This window comes from Staurois parvus, unplaced genomic scaffold, assembly GCF_062004578.1.
Source record: "Staurois parvus isolate SC_StPar_1 unplaced genomic scaffold, SC_StPar_1.0 ptg000473l, whole genome shotgun sequence".
In the NCBI taxonomy this organism is placed as follows: Eukaryota; Metazoa; Chordata; class Amphibia; order Anura; family Ranidae; genus Staurois; species Staurois parvus.
Window position 1 is genome coordinate 783,216 of NW_028318269.1, and position 21,282 is coordinate 804,497.

General features: G+C 40.9%; 1 protein-coding gene across 1 annotated transcript in view; it reads right to left on the reverse strand.

The window, feature by feature from the left end:
- The window catches only part of CDH22 (cadherin 22), a 542,246-nt gene extending 522,371 nt beyond the window's left edge, over nt 1-19,875 (reverse strand). The window contains exon 1 of the mRNA XM_089689403.1: nt 19,592-19,875. The gene's annotated coding sequence lies outside the window, so the exon portion shown is untranslated. The remainder of the gene's footprint in view (nt 1-19,591) is intronic.
- Between the last annotated feature and the right edge of the window lie 1,407 nt (nt 19,876-21,282).

A 21,282-nucleotide genomic window follows, 5' to 3' on the forward strand; every position in this document is an offset into this window, starting at 1 on the left:
TCAGTGGGAGGAATAGTGCCCCATCATTGGTGTCAGTGGGAGGAATAGTGCCCCATCATTGGTGTCAGTGGGAGGAATAGTGCCCCATTATTGGTGTCAGTGGAAGAAAGAGTGCCTCATTGTTGGTGTCAGTGGCGGGAACTATGGTCCACTGTTGCTCATGGTGGTGGGAATAATTCCCCAAGGGCCGGATAAATGCAAGCAAAGGGCCGCAGTTTGGAGACCACTGTTCTATAGGATTGATACTCATGTCCATCCAGTCTTCAGATTACACAGCCCTGCCAAATAGAATAGCTAAATTTGTGACCACATTTTTCTATTCTGCAATTATTCAACACAGCATGTTCACCTCCCTGTCCTCAGGCTTTGATTGGACACTGGAGGAGCAAGAAATAGATGACTCTTCTCTTCTCCCATCAGCAACTGATTGGCCTCTGATTGGCCTGGAGGATAAAGGAATTGATACCATTGAATGGTTCCTACGATTGCCTGAGCTAAATCCAATAGAACACCTTTGGGATATCATGTTTTGGTCCAGCTAACGCTGCCAGGTTGCACCTCAGACTGTCCAGGAGCTCAGTGAAGTCCTGGTCCAGATCTAGGAGGAAATACCCATGACACCATCCATCGTCACATTAGGAGCATGCCCTGACATTGTCAGGCATGCATACAAGCATACGAACTACTGAGTACCATTTTGTGTTGCTGCAATGAAATTTCACCAAAATGGACTAGCCTGCTGCATCATTTTTTCACTTTGATTTTCGGGGTGTCTTTGAATTATGTCCTCTGTAGGTTGATAATTTTCATTTCCATCAAACGATGGGGCATCCTTACATTCCTAACACATTACCCAGTCCATTGAGATCTGATGTGTTTTCAAAGTGTTCCTTTAATTTTTATGAGCAATGTATATACCAGCATGTATTTGTAACTCATAGAAGAGTACCTTTATTTGCTCTCTGCCTCCACCAATCATTTTTTTTTTTTGCTGCTATTATCCAACTTCTTGTTGGAGGATGGCTGCATTTTCCCCCACTGTATGTAGGAACGTAGCCACCCTCTTTAGCATACTCCTGAGATAGGGACTATAGGATTTGCAGTGTGCATAAAGCAGTGCGCAAGATCACTAATCTGCACTGCTCATTTCAAACAAACCAAAGTGAGGGGGAGAGAGGTACAGGAGCTCATGGAGGCAAAAAAAAAACAAACACAGTAAGAAGAGATTATATAAAAAATAGATCTAAGGGCCATTAGGTAGCGGACGTGGATTATTTTTGGAAAACAAGGTTATTGTTTTGTGTTACTTTAATTTTGATCTATACCTTTTTGTGTGTATGTAACATCACTACTGTCAAAATATTCACATGCTGTATGTTGTAAATACAAACTTGTTTTTATGTGTAGATCATGGGGGAGAGTTACTAAAACTGGAACATTCAGAATCTGGCCCAGCTGTGCATGATAGCCAATCAGCTTCTAACTTCAGTGTGTTCACTTAAGCTTTGGCAATAAAACCTGTAAGCTAATTGGTTTCTGAGAAGAGCTGCTCCGGATTTTGCACCATGCAGTTTTAGTAAATAACCCCCAAAGTGAATTTTAATACTGGACCTGATATCAATAATTTTGTATACTTTTGGTTTTGGTGTCTCTGGTGTCACAGGTAAAGTCCATGCCTATTCCATGAATTGTATTGTACACGTCCATGGGATGGTGACACTTCAAACACATTACAACTCTTTTAAATGAAATAAAAAATATATCTGCGCCAAGATAAAAAAAAACACATTATAAAGCAGCTGGTAATCACTGTGACACCAAGTGAAAAAATGTAAAAAAAAAAATCAAATAACAGCGCTAATAGGCAAATAAAAGCCAAATAATTATAACATAGTGAATATTTAATCAATCATGATACAGAACATCCAGTGAATAGAAATAAAAGTGTCCATGTGAAAACAGAATACAAGTGAAAAATAAAGTCCCTTCTTCTCCAAAGAGTATCAATTGCTGTCTAGGAACCCACAATACACCACGATGTGAAAAAACTCCTCCAACTCCACCTATAGATGTCAGAGCCTCTTACCAGACAGGATGGACCATAAAATTATAAATGGTCATAAAACGCTCAGCTTGAAGATATGCAATCATGATCACATCAGGAGACTAGAGGCCATAGAGAATGATACTCCAAAATGGTTGAACCAGAAGAAGATGAAGATAGTAGCACTATAGGCTCAACTGTTTCCCCCACTAGTACCTGTCACCGGGCGCCACTTTCCACTTTAAAATGATAAATGGTCATAAAACGCTCAGCTTGAAGATATGCAATCACGATTACATCAGGAGACTAGAGGCCATAGAGAATGATACTCCAAAATGGTTGAACCAGAAGAAGATGAAGGTAGTAGCACTACAGGCTCAACTGTCTCCCCCATCAGTACCCATCACCGGGCGCCGCTTTCCACTGTACGGAGGCCCGCACAGGACAGATGACCTACAGCCGCTACGCATGCGCACATCCCATCTCCTAGACAAAGGCATCAGCTGAGATAGTATGAGCCTTCCTTCAAAGGCATTTTCCGGTGCATTTTACGGTGCAGTTTTTATTTTTTTCACACGTTTTTGATGCGTTTTGTGTTTTTGGGATGTGTTAACTACTACTCCTTCTGCTATATAATTTTTTGGTTTACACCCACACCTTTAATAGGTGCGATCTTTGAGCTTATTAATAGGCTACCCCGCCTAAGTATTAAAGTGGTATATCTAAATTTTTGAAAAAAGTCCCTTTCCAAAAAAACACTGGTTTAAAGTGTACAGATGTGAACATGACCCATAGAAAATCACTTTAAATGAACTGTAGTGAGTTTCTGCAAAAATGAAAACGCATTGCAAAACGCACGGCTTACTAATACATGCAACCATAATCTCTACTCTAATGGATTGAAATGCTACCATGGAAAAAGTGCATTACTGGTTAAAGGTCACAGTAATGAATGTGAGCAAAATAAGGATGATTTCACAGTTTCTGCACTGGCGTGTCAACTGACTAACTCCTAATACTTGTGGCTGCACTCGTTCCATCTGTGGGCTCCAGAAGGCAGTTGTCACACATCAGCTCCACCTGAGCTCTCTGCAGTCTTACAAGTACAGGCTGCTACAGTGCATGTGCTAATGTAATACATGTAAGAGCTGAGCCCTTGTAAGGTACAGATGTCAGAGGAAGATGCTTTAATACACATTTTAATGCCTCTTCTGTAAGCATGAGTTGACACCCAAATTATATAAAGTGTGTGTCAGATTTAAACCGGAAGACAAAATGTTCTGCAGCACACAGACGTTAGTATTTGCATCATATTAGGAAAAGACAAAACTATATTTAGTCAAGTGTAACACTACTGAGCTTACTTATGAACGGAGCGCAGAGACCAACACTAGCTTATTCAAGCAAGGCGTTGAAAATCAAAGGGAGGTACACAGTGCAGTAATCCATAGTTTTCAGTTTGCTGGACTCAACTCAGAAACAAGACATTTTAAAGTTGTTTGCTATGGGGCTACAGCATTTAGTACACCATCAATTCTCTCTCTAAAAAAAAGAAACATTTATATATATATATATATATATATATATATATATATATATATATATTTGCATTGTGCTCACTATATCTATAACTAAATTTGTCCAACCAGCTGCTGAGCCAAGTTATCACAAACAGGACAGCCAAATACTAATAAATATTATCAATGCTGCTCGCAGTGATTTACTGTCAGGGTCCAGCAGGGCAGACATATAATATGGGCACACGTTTGGGGATGGAACCTAGTAATAGGGTTGGGATGATTTTTTTATTTGTATTGTTGCACTGGTGCTATGGCTGTGGAGGATCCGAATATTACGTAGGAGGTTTCTACAGACCGAAGGGCTACCACAATCACCTTAGATGATGAAGGACTTATACTGTATATGGTTTTGCAAACTGAAGCATCTGAATATTACTAGGTAGAAGGCTTCTACAGACCAAAAGGCTACCTCTATAGGTGGTGAAGGACTTCTGTATGGTTCTGCAAACGTAAGCAGCTAAATTTTAGGTAGTAGGCTTCTGCAGACTGAAGGGCTACCACAATCATTATAGGTGGTGAAGGACTTATGTATGGTTCCGCAAACTTAAGCAGCTAAATATTAGGTAGTAGGCTTCTACAGACTGAAGGGCTACCACACTCATTATAGGTGGGGAAGGACTTATGTATGGTTCTGCAAACTTAAGCAGCTAAATATTAGGTAGGAGGCTTCTGCAGACTGAACGGCTACCACAATCATTATAGGTGGGGAAGGACTTATGTATGGTTCTGCAAACTTAAGCAGCTAAATATTAGGTAGGAGGCTTCTGCAGACTGAAGGGCTACCACAATCATTATAGGTGGGGAAGGACTTATGTATGGTTCCGCAAACTTAAGCAGCTAAATATTAGGTAGTAGGCTTCTACAGACTGAAGGGCTACCACACTCATTATAGGTGGTGAAGGACTTATGTATGGTTCTGCAAACTTAAGCAGCTAAATATTAGGTAGGAGGCTTCTGCAGACTGAACGGCTACCACAATCATTATAGGTGGTGAAGGACTTATGTATGGTTCTGCAAACTTAAGCAGCTAAATATTAGGTAGTAGGCTTCTACAGACTGAAGGGCTACCACAATCATTAAAGGTGGTGAAGGACTTATGTATGGTTCTGCAAATTGAAGCAGCTGAATATTAGAGAATCAGCTTCTAAAGACTGAAGGGCTACCACAATCTCCTTAGATGGTGAAGGACTCCTGTATGGTTCTGCAAAATAAAGCATCTGAATATTAGAGAGACAGTGAAAGAGTTAGATGTGGTTCTCAAAACTGAAGCACCACACAAAGAAGTGTGAGCCCAAAAAAATTGGGTCTAAAAGTGTTTTGGGGGCACCAGGCTTTGAGGAATAACAGCACCTACTATAAGGACTCAAGACATGCTGGAATTTTTGAGAGCAGAGGCACAACAACATTCAGCAGCTGGTTGGAGTGCTGATAAAGGGGGTGGTGTTAGACCCCTGAAACTTGTTGCCTTTTAATCACAAATTATATTTGTAATAATTTTTTGGGAAGTGACCTTTTTCCTGTAGGGCTTCGATTTCAGGATCATATACAATTTATGCAGTCTGTGCACCTGTTCAAAGGCCTTCTGGGTCTCAGGGGCTCATGTATACTAGCTGTGGGTTGAATGGATGCAGTGGATGTCTTCCACTTTCATGTGGACATGGACACTGCTCACTGGCTTGTCGGCCAATAAACACCTTTACTTCCAGCATACAATCTGAGCTGCACAAGGGCCCTCTGAGTGAACACATTTCAATATTAGGTAGGAGGCTTCTGCAGACCAAAGGGCTACCACAATCATTATAGGTGGTGAGGGACTTATGTATGGTTCTGCAAACTGAAGCAGCTGAATATTAGGCACCCATTTATACTAACTATGGGTTGGGTGGTTGCAAAATATGTATTCCACTTTAAAGCATTCCTGGAAATGGTTCACTATCTTGTTGATGAGAACCTTACTTCCTGCCTGACCAACATTACCATTCAAAGAGCCTGTGCAGCTGTATAAGGATCCTCTGAGCCTTAGGAGCTCATTTATAATAGCTATGGGTTGGGTGGTTGCAGGAGATGCCTTGCACTTTCATGTAGACCTGTACACTGCTGACTGTCTTGTCTTGAATACCTCTACACGGGCACTCAGACATTCTTCAATCTTATCCCATTTCCTTCTGGCAACATTTGGACTGTCACTGAAAAAAGTGTTCATAGCCTGTTTCTAGCTGTATTCTATGAACCATAAGATAAGTTCAGGGTATCGCAAAAGCTGCCCTCCATGCGGTGCCATCATCTATCCACATTTAAACACATTTTTCTACTTCAGCAGCAGCTCAAGGGAAAATGTTTTTACACAGAGCCCTTGTCTACCACAGGTATCCAATTAGAAATCAGTTATCAGCAGGTTAGACATGGAAGGTAAAAGAAAGCGGATTTTTGATCGGTCAGTATGGTTTATTAGATGATCCCTGCATTATTGTGAATCTATCTTGAATCTGTCACTATTAATTCACTATTTACCAAACCCTAAAAACATTTATTATTCTAATAATAAAGATGCAAGGATGTGAGAAAAATGGAGGAGCTTGGATTCCAACAGTTAATCATAGGAGTTTTTGAATAGTAGATGAGAATCAAATGTATTACAAAAGGTAGAAGACACTCTAAATGCATATTTTATCCAATAATTAATAAACCTGTGTTTTTATATTACCTTTCCCTTTGAAATACCTTTCTTATGTAGAAATGCGTACAGTCTCGTGTCAATATAGCAGGCAAAGAAAAAAAGCTATTGCATTTGAAGAGTATTTCTGAGGATTTGGTCATAATAATAATTATCGATGTGATTTGTTGGACCCAGTTGCCCTTTGAAATGAGTTTATTATGACAGAATTGTAACAATTTTAATAAATTGCTAGCTGCCTGGCTTTCAGCTTTGGCTTAAAGTTCATGTCCAGTTGAATTATTCACCAGCAGATTTGGACTTTTAACCTGAACTAACACTAATACCACAACCCCCCTTCCCCTCGCCCTTACTTTCTAAAGCCCTTCCCTACATTGTTTCAAATGCTTTATACATAACTTGAATCCTACAATCAGTGCAATGATACCATGGGTTATTCCTTTTCTCCTCTGGCGGGGGACTGTAAGTGGGCCTTCCTCCTGGACTGAGCAGAACTTATATGATGAGGTTTGAGCACCACTCAATCCAGAAGTATTGTGAGCCCAGGCAGCATGATCTCCCCCAGAGGGCAGACACATGGGGGTTTATTTACTAAAGCTGGAGAGTCCAAAATCAGACTCACTTCTGCATAGAAACCAATCAGCTTTCAGGTTTCATTGCCAAAGCTTCATTGAACAAGCTGAGGTTAGAAGCTGATTGGTTTCTATGCAGAAGGGAGTCTGATTTTGGACTCTCCAGCTTTACTAAATAAACCCCATGATGACCTGGGCTCATGGAAAAATGGGTTGAAAGATACTGACTGGAAAGAACCACTGTGGTGGACAGCTCCACACTGCAGGTAAGTATTGTTTTCTAAATTAAAAAAAGGAATTCCATCTTACCTACTCAATGGGAATATGAATAACTATGCAGCCATCAAAGTCAATACTCTTTTTTATGGTCACTAACAGGGGCAGACTGAAAACGCATGGGGCCCCCCCGGGCAATAGGGGATAATGGGGCCGCTGTGTCCTTGCCCAAACTCAAAAAAGCCTATGAAAATGGTATCAGTGGCATCTCATGGGGCCCCCTACTGACCCCGGGCCCTCGAGCAGTGCCCAATTTTCCAAATGGTCAGTCCGCCCCTGGTTTGAACATAGCAGAAGCAGCCTCCCAAACCTTTCTAATATGGTCAAAATCCTGGGCCATTCTGGATGGAAAGGCACTGACATTTCCAGGGAGTGAAGGAGCCTGCCCACGTCCTTCCACCTTCTGCTTCCTCTTATTGGCCAATGAAGTGAAGCTTTGCTGATCAGAGAGGCCCATGATTTGCCTATAGTGGCAGAGTTTTAGAGGATGATGGAGGGATGTTGCCTGAATTTGGCTGCATTCCCACCTGAGCGTAAGCATTTACAGAGAATTTGGAAGCATGTGTTTGCAGTGTTTTTGGTTGCCTGACTCCCAGCATGTACCTATGAAACATGGATATGTGCAGGAACGGACTGACAACTCATGGGGCCCCCGGGCAATAGGGGATCATGGGGCCCCTGTGTCCTTGCAAAACTCAAAAAAGCCTATAAAAAAGGTACCAGGGGCATCTCATGGGGCCCCCTACTGACCCCGGGCCCTCAGGCAGTGCCCGAGATTCCAAATGGTCAGTCCACCCCTTGTCACTAACTAAGCAGTATGGACAAGCTTGACAATGCCTGTCTTTCTATCATAATACTAATGGAAAACAAAATGTTTTTCTAAGACAATTTGTAGAGACAGCTAAAATCTATATACTACAGAATTTCAGAATATACATATTGTAAACAGTGCAATCACGGTCTGTACGAAACACATTTTCTGTTATCTTGATTTTTACATAATCAAAGCCTGAACTTTCATTTGTCTGTAGTAGATGTGCATTTACCCAGTTTCCCCTTTTCTTCGATGTATACGCGGGTATGTTAACTTGGAAAATAATTTGCTCCTTTCCATGTTTCTGAAAAAGTCAATCTGACATCTCTTGAATTTAAATAAATTGTCCTGTTAGAAGAGATTTACCTTCGGCAGTGTATTTTTAAAAATCATTTTCCTTTTTATAATGAATGATAAACAGAGCATAGCATTTTCTTTACACTAAGCAAGACAGTACAGTACCAGTCCTAGTGGATAACGCCATGATGAAAGCCTACAGTCAGCAAAGTGAAAGGCTGGGTACACGCTGACTGCCATGCCTAAAGCTGGACATACACCAGCAGGATTTTATTCGAACACTGAAAATTCTGAAAAATTGTTTGTCAGAGCATTTAATCTTGCCATCACCGAGTCAACTTGCTTTATTTGAAAGCCCGTAAATGTCATCCAGACCTGCTATTTGAATGGAATCCCAGACATATTACCATATTATGGATGATTTTTCCCTAACTAAAAGCACATTCACAATTCAAATTTCATTTATTCGAGAAAAAAATTCCATCCCCCTCATTTGAATTTTATCGCCCCTACAAATGAAAATGATGTCCAATTTGACCCCATTAACCAATGGAAAATGATCAAACATTCCCAAAAACAAATATTTTTGAATGAAATTCTAATAGTGTATAGCCAGCTAAAATTTGCATTTTTTTAGTTTGCCAAACTGATTAGAATAAATGAAACCATCCCCAGCAAGCTATTTGTTAAAATTCTAACCCCAGCACTTGCAATTTACAGGTTTTAGTACTGCTGGCCCCTGCTATCTCAGTGCTGCTTCCTTGAACTTCCAGCCTTTAGACCCGAGTCACATTGGGTGCTACTTGGCATGCGATTTGCATGCCATTCAACTTGCAAATCGCATGTCAAGTCACACAATATTGTTCGCAATCACATCGGTCATATCAGTGCGGTTCCGACTTGGTCAGAGCCGCACCGATTTCTAAAGTAGTACGTGCACTACTTTTGGTGCGATTTGCATAGACATCTGTGTCAGATGTCTGGAAAATCGCACCTGAAATCGGCATATCCCCCAACTTTGAAATCATACGACTTCACTGAAAGGCTTGATGTGACCGGGGTGTCACAGGAAAGAGTTGACAGTGGGCAATGCAATTTGAATAATTCTGTTAGCTTGGAGAAAGGGAAGGGGGAGGAGCAGGGGAGTGCCTCATTGTCCTAGGCCAGGGCTGTCAAACTGGCAGCCCTCCAGCTGTTGCTAAACTACAAGTCCCATCATGCCTCTGTCTTTGGGAGTCATGCTTGTAACTGTCAATCTTGCAATGCTTCATGGGACTTGTAGTTTGGCAACAGATGGAGGGCCACCAGTTTGACACTCATATCCTAGGCCATGGGGCTGTGTGCTGCTATTGAGGCACACAGTGTAGACAGACACAACTCTAGTCCCTGAATGAAAGGTGGCTCCATAGGATACTGCAAGAGAAAGGAGCCACACTAAAAAAATCTGGGGCAGCGGCCATGGCACCAGCTTAACCCTTTCACTGCCAGAGCTGTTTTTGCATTTTTTTGCACACGTTTAAAAAATAATTTTAGGCTTGAAAATTACACAAAACCCCCAAACATTATATATTTTCTAAAAGCAGACACCCTAGAGAATAAAATAGTGGTAGTTCCAATTTTTTATGTCACATAATATTATTGCAAAGGTCCAGGAAATGCAAAATTTCAGTAAAAATCACACTTAATTTTAGGGCAAACAAACACAATAAATTATCCAAATTTTGGGGAAAGTACAAAAGACAAGGTTTTTCCGAGTAAATAGATACCAAACATTCCAAACCTTAAATTTGTACTTCAGCACCCTATATTTTCTATAGACAACACTTAAAAAGCCCCTATAGGTCATCAGTTTAGCTTTACAGAGGAGGTCTGGTGCTAGAATTATTGCTCTCACTCCAGTGTGCGCGGTGATATGTAACATATGTACCACAATCAACGTTTTCACATGTAAGCGCCCATGTAAGTTCGTACGTATGTATATGTGGGGGTGGCCTCAAAATTGTTTTGGGGAGGGATGTGTTTATGTTATGTGCTTGGGTGTAATTTATAAACAAAACAAAAAATATATTTTTTTAACGTAACTTTTTTTTTCATCACACAGAAGACACAAAGTCCCCATTTGATGATTATTTGGTGACAGGTTCTCTTTATTGAGACATTCAGGGTATAAAAGACCTTGCATGTCTACTCTATGATCCATTAGATGTATTGCAATGCAAACTGCACTGCAATACATCTTTCTCTGGCTATTCTAGCCGGGAAAGTGACAGTCGTGACCCAGAAGTGTCGTCATAGACGTTGCCTTCCAGGTCGCACAAAGATCTCCTTTCTCCCCTGCACCCGCCGGAACCTGCCATGGCTCTCACCAGGCCCCCAGATGGGCAAGTGGAGCCCGGATACATGCCCGGGGGAGGGGTAGGGGCACTCTCACCAGGGGCTGAGGACGAAAGTGGCGGCAGCAGAGCCACATGACTGCTTCTACCTGACAGACAGGAGTCTACCTGTCAGTTTTATATACAATTCTGGTGGCTGCAGCCACTGGATTGCGTATGAAACCCCCTGCTGTAAGGTCCGTACGGCGTACAGACCTGGCAGTGAAAGGGTTACATTGGAACATAGGCAATGATTAAAAGATAAAGAGTCTGCATACTCAGCAAGTGATTAATACATCTGAGGGTTTATTATCACTTTAAGGAAGCCTTCAAATGAAAGTGCTCCATTTACCAAGGTTTCACTAAAGACTGCACCACAAACTATGCTGCAATCTGTACTCAAAGTATATCTAAACCCAAGAAAGAAAATTAAAGTAACTGCAGCTTATCAGCTGGTAGTAAACTGGTAGTGGCTGCCTTAGTGTTCTTTGTCCAGACCAAGTATGTTTTCTGCAAGTACAGAAAAAGTATCCTAATGAACCCTGATAGAGTTCCAGTATTTTTGTAACTTTCTGTGTACTAAACTGAAATATCAAACAGTGGCATCAGCTTTTCAAGCTATCTTCTGTAAACTTCAAACCCTATGCAAAGGAAGGGAAAAAAGTTTTCAATTTAGTTCAAATTAAGAGAGCAGCCTAGGATGACAAGGCTGCTCTTTCACAGAACAGTGAGTGAGCCTTTGACTGAAAGTATGTTACTGGCAGATCACCAAGTGAAAACAAAAAAGCATTAAAAAAAGGAAACTACTGCGGACGCAACATTGGTATTGGTAAGTCGCCAATATATTACAGGTTTATACCACAAGATGTAAGGCGAGCGCAGAAAGTAAAGTAGCTGCCAGCACAAATTGGGCAAAGGAAATGAAACCTACAATACTAAATACAGATGCAAGTGCAGAGCTAAAAAATAATTCTCCAATGCAATAATAAAGTGCTTAAGTGAATATAATGAGCATACAATAGCAGTGTGATCTAAACTTGATAAACACATCAAATCTTAAAAATCAAATAACAATGTCCATGTCACTACAAATCTCAGCAATCAATATGTGATATACATAGATAGTCCGTGGTACTACAAATCACAGAAATGCCAAGTGGTAAATAAGTGCTCTTCACCCAGTGAAGAAAATCTGTGGTACTACAAGGTGCAGCAATACCAAGTGGGATATTCAAAAGTTCTCATGATCCAAAGTGGAAATCCACCACCTCTTATGGGTGTGCACTCACCAGAACGCCATTGGTATAGTAGTGTTTGTGCCGATCCTTGTGGGGGATCTCAGGAAACCATGAGCAGGGACCGGACTTCTCCAGAATAAGGGCTTTATAAAACAGGTAAAGGGATCCTCCTAGGGGAAGAAGCTCACCACAGGAGCCAAAAGGTATGGCATATAGTGTAGTATTTATTTGTAAAACATTAAAATCAATCCACGTGGATGCTTACAAGTATAACAGCATACCAAAATGACCACCACTCCAAGCTCTGGCCAAGGCGGCATGACATCAGCACGTAAGGCTCCACCCACCCAGGGTGGAGCCTTATGTGCTGATGTCACGCTGCCGGTGCTCAGAGCGATGGCCATTTTGGTATGCTTTTATACTCATAACATTGTAAGCATCCACGTGGATTGATTTTAATCTTTTACAAATAAATACTACACTATATGCCATACCTTCAGCTCCTGTGGTGAGCTTCATCCCCTAGGAGGATCCCTTTACCTGTTTTATAAAGCCTTTATTCTGGAGAAGTCCAGTCCCTGCTCATGGTTTCCTGTGATATTACATGTTTGTTTTTTGGGTTTGTATACATTCTAAATATGGAACCCAAAAATTGTTCAATGTTCACTGGCATTCAGAATGACCTCCGCACGTACAGACAGCTGCTTCTAACAACAAGATTGATGATGCCAACATGGACTAGTGACCCAAGACCAGTTATGGAGTATGCAGCAGGCTCTGGCTAGAAATGACAGTATCTACTAGAAGGGTTATATACAGCAAGCCAGGACAAGGGGTGGGCAGGAGGGACAGCCGCCAAGGGCACAACGATAGGAGAAAGCACCCCCTCACCACACACAAGCTCCAGATCAGTGGCTAGAAACCAATAGGCTGCTCTGACAATGCTCCAACATGCCCACTCTCTGCCCACAATGAAAAATACACTGTGCATTTTCAACTATCTACTAGTTCCTAGGAGGCAAGCAATTGGCCACACATGTGCCTTGCACATTGCATGCCAGACAGAGCAAAGAGTGTAGAATTGGCACAGGGTGGTACAACCTATTCTATAGCATGCATTAGGAGCAGGAGAGGGGGTGCAGTTCTTCATCCTTGCCCCGGGCACTGACCCAGCTTGTCCCAATACTGATATACAGTATATCATAGTAGTGAAAAATTATTATCTTTTGTTTATCATAACATGAAGAACAATCAAGTGCAGTAACCCATGGAAACTAGATTCACCTTCATTATGGTAATTATGCTAAACTGCCGTAAGCTCATTCCTTGTTGGATGCTTTGTGTTATTGAAAATAACTACCATCTGCATCATGTTATTTAAGGGTCAGACCAATTAAAATGGATTCTTCTTTGGTTATCTGCTGGAGGAATGGATCATCAACAGCATAATGTATCCGTTCAATCATCTATGTATTTGGGTACCTAGAGCCATACAAGTGCTGAAGCCATTACCAAGAAGACTCACCATGGCTGCTGAATTGCTCATTAATGTTACAATATCGATTTAGAAGCAAGTGGAATGAAAATGCCTGCTAGAGGGCTGAGGAAGGATTTCCAGTGGGATGATTAGAAGGTTAGAGTCCTCAAAAGACAGTCATTTAACTCACCAACATTTGTCCATAAGCAAGCAAGCAGATTGAATAAACTTAAAGCACATTTATTTCAAATAAGATTCTCTGTCCAACCCATTAATTATAAATAGTATCATGAAGCACAGGTGACTGCATTAGTTTGCTTGTTTTTCTTATGTTAAGCTTGTGACACCTTGACTGGAGAAACTGTTACTTCAAGATTTCCCTTGGAAGTCATATGACCAACTGCCTTGGCATGTGATCTCTGCTGAAGAAAAAGGTCAGAGTCCAGGCTAGCTAACACTCTCTTTCAGCAAATATCACCTGATCGAGTGCCTCCATGGGATCCCAAAGCTGTGAATTCTCCCATAAAGATAAGAATTTCAAAGGTTTGTTCAACATATTTGAATTCAAGGCAGTGGCGTAGATAGGGGAGTTACAGTGGGTGTAAACCTCAAACATAAAATATGAGCAAAACACATTTCTATAGTGTGCACTTGTCTGAATCCAGAACACTAAGTGTAATTTCTGTCTGCTGCCTTGTTCCTCTGTTATCTGCATGAATCACTTAAAGCACTTTTTCCTGAAACCAAGAGAAAAAAGGCAACTTTATCTGCTACATCTCTGTGTATCACCTGAGGCCAGTCATTTCACTGGGTTTACTACCACTGGGTTTACTACCACTTTAAGGAACTTGTTTTAAAAATATGTCCATTTTAATCTGTTGGATAAAGCCAGTTGTGTCAAAAAAATACCAGTACTATTCCAGTCAAACTCCACTAAGTGAAAAATGCTACAACCTGGGTTAAAATAAAGTGGAAATATACATTTCCTGCTATACGTAGCTCTACCCTGCCATATGTGAAATGTCATTGGAAGACCAAATATGGTGAGGAGTTTTTGAACATGCTGAGTAATACGGTGTCTGATGACCACGTTGGCATTATGATCTCCAAACACAAGAACAAACGGCATCAGATTTTGATTTTCTAAGGGTCATTCCTTGAATGAGAAGGAAGGAGCGCCTGGTGTCCAAAATAATGCATTTCTTGGTGGGTGATTACAATCATTTATTGAAAGTGTGAGAACTACAGATTGAGCCAACATGTTTTGGGGGTAGCTGCTTCCCCCTTCTTGAGGGCAGTTGGTACGCACTAATGGACTCCGAGGTATTAATATAAATCTATGTGATGGCAAGTTGCCCCTGTATTTTAAAGGATGCATTTGCCACCACAAAGATTTCTGCTACTATCGTGGAGTCCACCCATCTCCATTAGTGAGTCCCAACAGCCCTGAAGAAGAGCGAGGCAGTTCTTTTGAAATGTGTTAGCTCAATCTGTACGTTCTCACACTTTCAATAAATGATTGTAATCTTGCACCAAGAGTTGCATTATTTTGGACACCAGGCACATCTTCCTTCTCATTGAATCATTAATCCTACTGCAGCAACAGCTTCGTTGTATCAGTAAAGTGGCATTCCAAACCGCCTAAGGGAGATCAGCACCACCACTTACTCACCCAATCACCTGGCAACTATCAGTAACCGTTTGAAACAGTCCAGCGCAGTCTCTAGATCTAATTCATTTCTAGGGATTATGGAAGTTGTCAGTGGGTACATTGGCTCTGATTCAACAGTACTTCACAAAAATGGGGAAAAAGGAAATGACCCAGAGCTGAGCATCCACATACATACAATGCAATGAGAGCACCAAGATCTTTATTGATATTCATTTTTCTGCTATTAATCAACTTGATCATTAAAAACCTTAAACGTTTGTTTGGTGCTCTCATTGGTTTGTATGACTATGATCTCCAAAGCTGAGTAGACATGTTTTGTGAAGGTAAATAGGTTGTTCCCTATATTATACGTACTCTACATGTTCCCTATATTATACACACTCTACATGTTCCTCATATTATACGTACTCTACGTGTTCCCCATATTATACGTACTCTACGTGTTCCCCATATTATACGTACTCTACGTGTTCCCCATATTATACATACTCTACGTGTTCCCCATATTATACGTACTCTACGTGTTCCCCATATTATACGTACTCTACGTGTTCCCCATATTATACGTACTCTACGTGTTCCCCATATTATACGTACTCTACGTGTTCCCCATATTATACGTACTCTACGTGTTCCTCATATTATACGTACTCTACATGTTCTCCATATCATATCTACTCTACGTGTTCCCTATATTATACCTAATCCAAGTGTTCCCCATATTATACGTACTCTACGTGTTCCCCATATTGTATGTACTCTACGTGTTCTCCATATCATACCTACTCTACGTGTTCCCTATATCATACCTACTCTACGTGTTCCCTATATTATACCTACTCTATGTGTTTCCCATATTATACGTACTATACGGGTTCCCTATATTATACATACTCTATGTGTTCCCATTATTATACGTACTCTACGTGTTCCCATTATTATACGTATTCTACCTGTTCTCCATATCATACCTACTCTACCTGTTCTCCATATCATACCTAATCTACGTGTTCCCCATATTATACGTACTCTACGTGTTCCCCATATTATACATACACTACGTGTTCCCCATATTATACGTACTCTACGTGTTCCCCATATTATACGTACTCTACGTGTTCCCCATATTATACGTACTCTACGTGTTCCCCATATTATACGTACTCTACGTGTTCCCCATATTATACGTACTCTACGTGTTCCCCATATTATACGTACTCTACGTGTTCCCCATATTATACGTACTCTACGTGTTCCCCATATTATACGTACTCTACGTGTTCCCCATATTATACGTACTCTACGTGTTCCCCATATTATACGTACTCTACGTGTTCCCCATATTATACGTACTCTACGTGTTCCCCATATTATACGTACTCTACGTGTTCCCCATATTATACGTACTCTACGTGTTCCCCATATTATACGTACTCTACGTGTTCCCCATATTATACGTACTCTACGTGTTCCTCATATTATACGTACTCTACATGTTCTCCATATCATATCTACTCTACGTGTTCCCTATATTATACCTAATCCAAGTGTTCCCCATATTATATGTACTCTACGTGTTCCCCATATTGTATGTACTCTACGTGTTCTCCATATTATACGTACTCTACGTGCTCTCCATATCATACCTACTCTACGTGTTCCCTATATTATACCTACTCTATGTGTTCCCTATATTATACCTACTCTATGTGTTTCCCATATTATACGTACTCTACGGGTTCCCTATATTATACATACTCTATGTGTTCCCATTATTATACGTACTCTACGTGTTCCCATTATTATACGTATTCTACCTGTTCTCCATATCATACCTACTCTACCTGTTCTCCATATCATACCTAATCTACGTGTTCCCCATATTATACGTATTCTACGTGTTCCCTATATTATACCTACACTACGTGTTCCCCATATTATACGTACTCTACGTGTTCCCCATATTATACGTACTCTACGTGTTCCCCATATTATACGTACTCTACGTGTTCCCCATATTATACGTACTCTACGTGTTCCCCATATTATACGTACTCTACGTGTTCCCCATATTATACGTACTCTACGTGTTCCCCATATTACACGTACTCTACGTGTTCCCCATATTATACGTACTCTACGTGTTCCCCATATTATACGTACTCTACGTGTTCCCCATATTATACGTACTCTACGTGTTCCCCATATTATACGTACTCTAAGTGTTCCCCATATTATACGTACTCTACGTGTTCCCCATATTATACGTACTCTACGTGTTCCCCATATTATACGTACTCTACGTGTTCCCCATATTATACGTACTCTACGTGTTCCCCATATTATACGTACTCTACATGTTCTCCATATCATATCTACTCTACGTGTTCCCTATATTATACCTAATCCAAGTGTTCCCCATATTATACGTACTCTACATGTTCTCCATACTATACGTACTCTATGTGTTCTCCATACTATACGTACTCTACGTGTTCTCCATATTATACGTACTCTACGTGTTCTCCATATTATACGTACTCTACGTGTTCTCCATATTATACGTACTCTACGTGTTCTCCATATTATACGTACTCTACGTGTTCTCCATATTATACGTACTCTACGTGTTCTCCATATCATACGTACTCTACGTGTTCTCCATATTATACGTACTCTACGTGTTCTCCATATTATACGTACTCTACGTGTTCTCCATATCATACGTACTCTATGTGTTCTCCATATCATACGTACTCTACGTGTTCCCCATATTATACGTACTCTACATGTTCCCCATATTATACATACGCTATGTGTTCCTTATATTATACATACTCTACATGTTCCCTATATTATTATACGTAGTCTATATGTCTCTTTTAATGATGCCAACATAATGTCTCTTTCAACGGGGGACTACAGGAGAAACCATACAGATGTAACTAATGTTTAAAGCAACATGTATAGCCTGTTGTGACATATATCCTTTTCCTGACATTACATTTATTAAGCATTTTTCTATAGCTGTTTTTTGAACGCTAATTATTTTATGATTCTTGCACAACATACAACCTTGGTGAAAAATTCATAACATGCCTATCCTTGAAGCAATCACTCAGTGGCACCACCTACTATGAATGTCACTCCCAGCGTGTGCAACTTTACCTTGTAGAAATCACCATTCCTATGGAGAAAGGATGTTAAAAAAAAACAACACAGTCGCAAAAACAAATTCAACATTCTGGAAAATCTCTTTAACTGGCCGTTCAACTGGAACAGGTCATGCTGTGATCTCCATACCATGCAGATGATACTTACAAAGATTACATTGCTTATGAGCATCGCCTAATGTCTGACCACCCTGAGAGCTTGAGGCTATTCCTGTCTGTACAATTAGTCATTGAATTTTTCTGTAAATAATAACCGTACAAACAAGCAAGGACGGATTGCTCCTGAACCTATGAAAAAGGTGTTTTAATAATACGCTCTACTGACCTTTTTTTTTGCCGCTGCGTGTCAAGCGATTGTTTCCATTTGTTCTTAATATGTAATACAAAGTTTGTGTGTGCTGCAGGAACACATGGTATACACTATGTTGATACACAATTCAGCTGTACCGCTATGACAGATGGTGCTGGTAGTAATATTGTACGATACGACACAGTGAAAAATTTGCAACACACCGGAGATATGACATTTGAAAGGCTTGAATCCCAAAGCTCAGGTTGTGCTGTGGCTTTCATGCTGATTGACATAAAAGAATTATGCTGTAACATGGCAAAGGCATGAGACGTACTCCACGGCACAAGACTGCACATTATTTTTTTATTAGAACATATTAAGTCGTGGACGGTCTTGGACACACAGACTCATTATGTTCTCGTTAACACACCGTACGATGAGCGCCTTTAAATGTTGTGTTGCTGCCATCCCTCTGTGTGTGACTAAGTTACATTGTATGATGTACTATATTTAGGGATGAATGTGCCATTGCAGTAAAGGTGCACCAGGGTTGTAAGATAATGACACAAATTATGCGTTGCACTCAACGACAATTTTTTTTTTTCTTTCTTCTATGCGTTGAGCTCGAACTGTGCTTTTGAAAATAAAAGAGACCTGATTTTTTTTTTTTCTGTCCATGCTTAACGAGTGTGTGCGAACGAGCCACAAGCTATCAATCGAACTGTTGTGGGTACGTGTTGATGCACATTTCGTGCCGTATTGCTGGGGCACAGGCAAGGCTGGGCTGTGTGCTGCCTTTACAGGAAGTTATTGTGTCTTAAAATGTTTACAAGGACCGGTGACGGGAAAAAATACGACTCTTAGCCTCCCCTTCAGCTTTATACACTTTTAACGATGTAACATATCCACCCACCTACTGCCAGCAATATGCATAGAGCCGTAAACATGTAGACAACACAAGGGAAGCTATTCCATCATTGCTAAGCAATTGTAGGCAACAGCTGTACAGTGGTTCATGCATGCACATGTGCTCCCATCTCTGGGCATAGACACCGCTTCTCTACACAGACAGCAGCACATCCCTCCCTGCGCCAGCACACATAGTCCTACCTTTTCGGGTCTCCTGTCTTGGGGATGGGGGGGAGTCCTACAGTTTATGGGGCTGGAGGACAGCAGTTGCATTCAAAGGCAAGCTTAGCCAGCTCCACTTTCCCATTCATTCCATGCTGCGCTCCAGTGTGTCAGAATGAGCATCCAGCTCTTGTCTGGGCAGGGGGACTGGGAAAGATGTGTGAGACAGAAGAAGCCTGGATCCAATCCCCTCTCCTGTTCTCCCCTGCTGGAGACTCGGGGAATGCACAAGGAAAGGAGCAAGATGTTAGACTTGCTTACTGCTCACTGAGCTGGGCTGGAGGAGGCCACTGAATCCTGGAGGGGTGGGGGATTGGATTCCCAGGAAATCTCTCAACTAGCACAAACTACAGGGATCAGCTGTGTAGCCTCCCCCCCCTTCTCTTTGCTTGGCCGTTAACTCTTACATTGGCCGTAGCGTTGTCTTGAATAGAGCAAGGATGTTTGGTGATGAATTGGAAGAGCGGAGTGTGGCACAGCAGCATGCAGCTGGCCCCTGTGGAGATGACTTGGTTAAGTGTTGCCTTATTTGATCACGTTAGGTGGGGGCCATTGCATTTTTCATTGGCTTCTTCCCCACCCAAAGCCAATTATTTTTTTAAATGCAAAATCCAGGGGCTACCGGTATTCTCTTACCAGTAGTAGGAGGTGGTGATGGCACCGTGCCCGGTGATGAATAAGAAGATGACAGAACGATGTACCTAGTTAGGATATCTGGCAGATATATTTTTTATTTTTTTTATTGGAAAGGATGCTCTACATTATAGATTAAGTTTAGCATGGACTTGTGCCAGGATAGGCAAGTAACAGGTTGTCCTTATAGGAGGAACAATAAGCGTTCTGTAATTACCTTTCCCACATTTTCCTGCTGCCATGATCCACTGGTGGAGAAACCCAGAAAAAAAGACTTCTATGTAAATTTCAACCTTCTGAGTACAGTAATAACTCGGTTTAAGAACGCCTCGGTTAAAGTAATTTTTGCGTTTACAAATGAAAATCCACTGAAAATAATACCTCGGTTTACAAATTTTGTATGAATTTTTGTCGCAATACAAAGTGGTTATCAGTGCTGATTTTTAAATGCAATTGCTGGTTCTTTTTTTTTTTCTTCACTATAGCTCACAGAATTAGCTGTCACTTTCCCCAAAGTTAACCGAAATGTTGTTTCTTTTAAGAAACTAAATAGAAACATTGTTTGTCTCCCCCCTTTCCTGACCTACCAGGCTGCATGCTCTAAAAAAGGGTCTGGTATGGATTTAGGGGAGGACCCCCACGCCATTTTGTTTTAAATTTTGGCGTGGGAGTTCCCCTCAGAATCCATACCAGGCACGAAGGGCTTGGTATGGATGGGAAGGGGGACCCCACGCAGTTATTTAAATAATTTTTTTAATTGCCGGCAATTATTTTACATTCAGCTGTCAGTGGGGAACCCCGCTGACAGCTGAAATATTAACACATGGTTGTCACTACTAATATGCCGCATGACTTGATAAAATAACTCATGCGGTATTTATTAGTGTTTACTTTTTTCTGATCTCCGGAACAGATTAATTGGTTTTCAATGCATTCCTATGGGAAACGGCGTTTCGGTTTAAGAATTTTTCGCTATAAGAAAAGTCCTGCAGAATGAATTAAATTCTTAAACTGAGGTATTACTGTGGATATAAAAA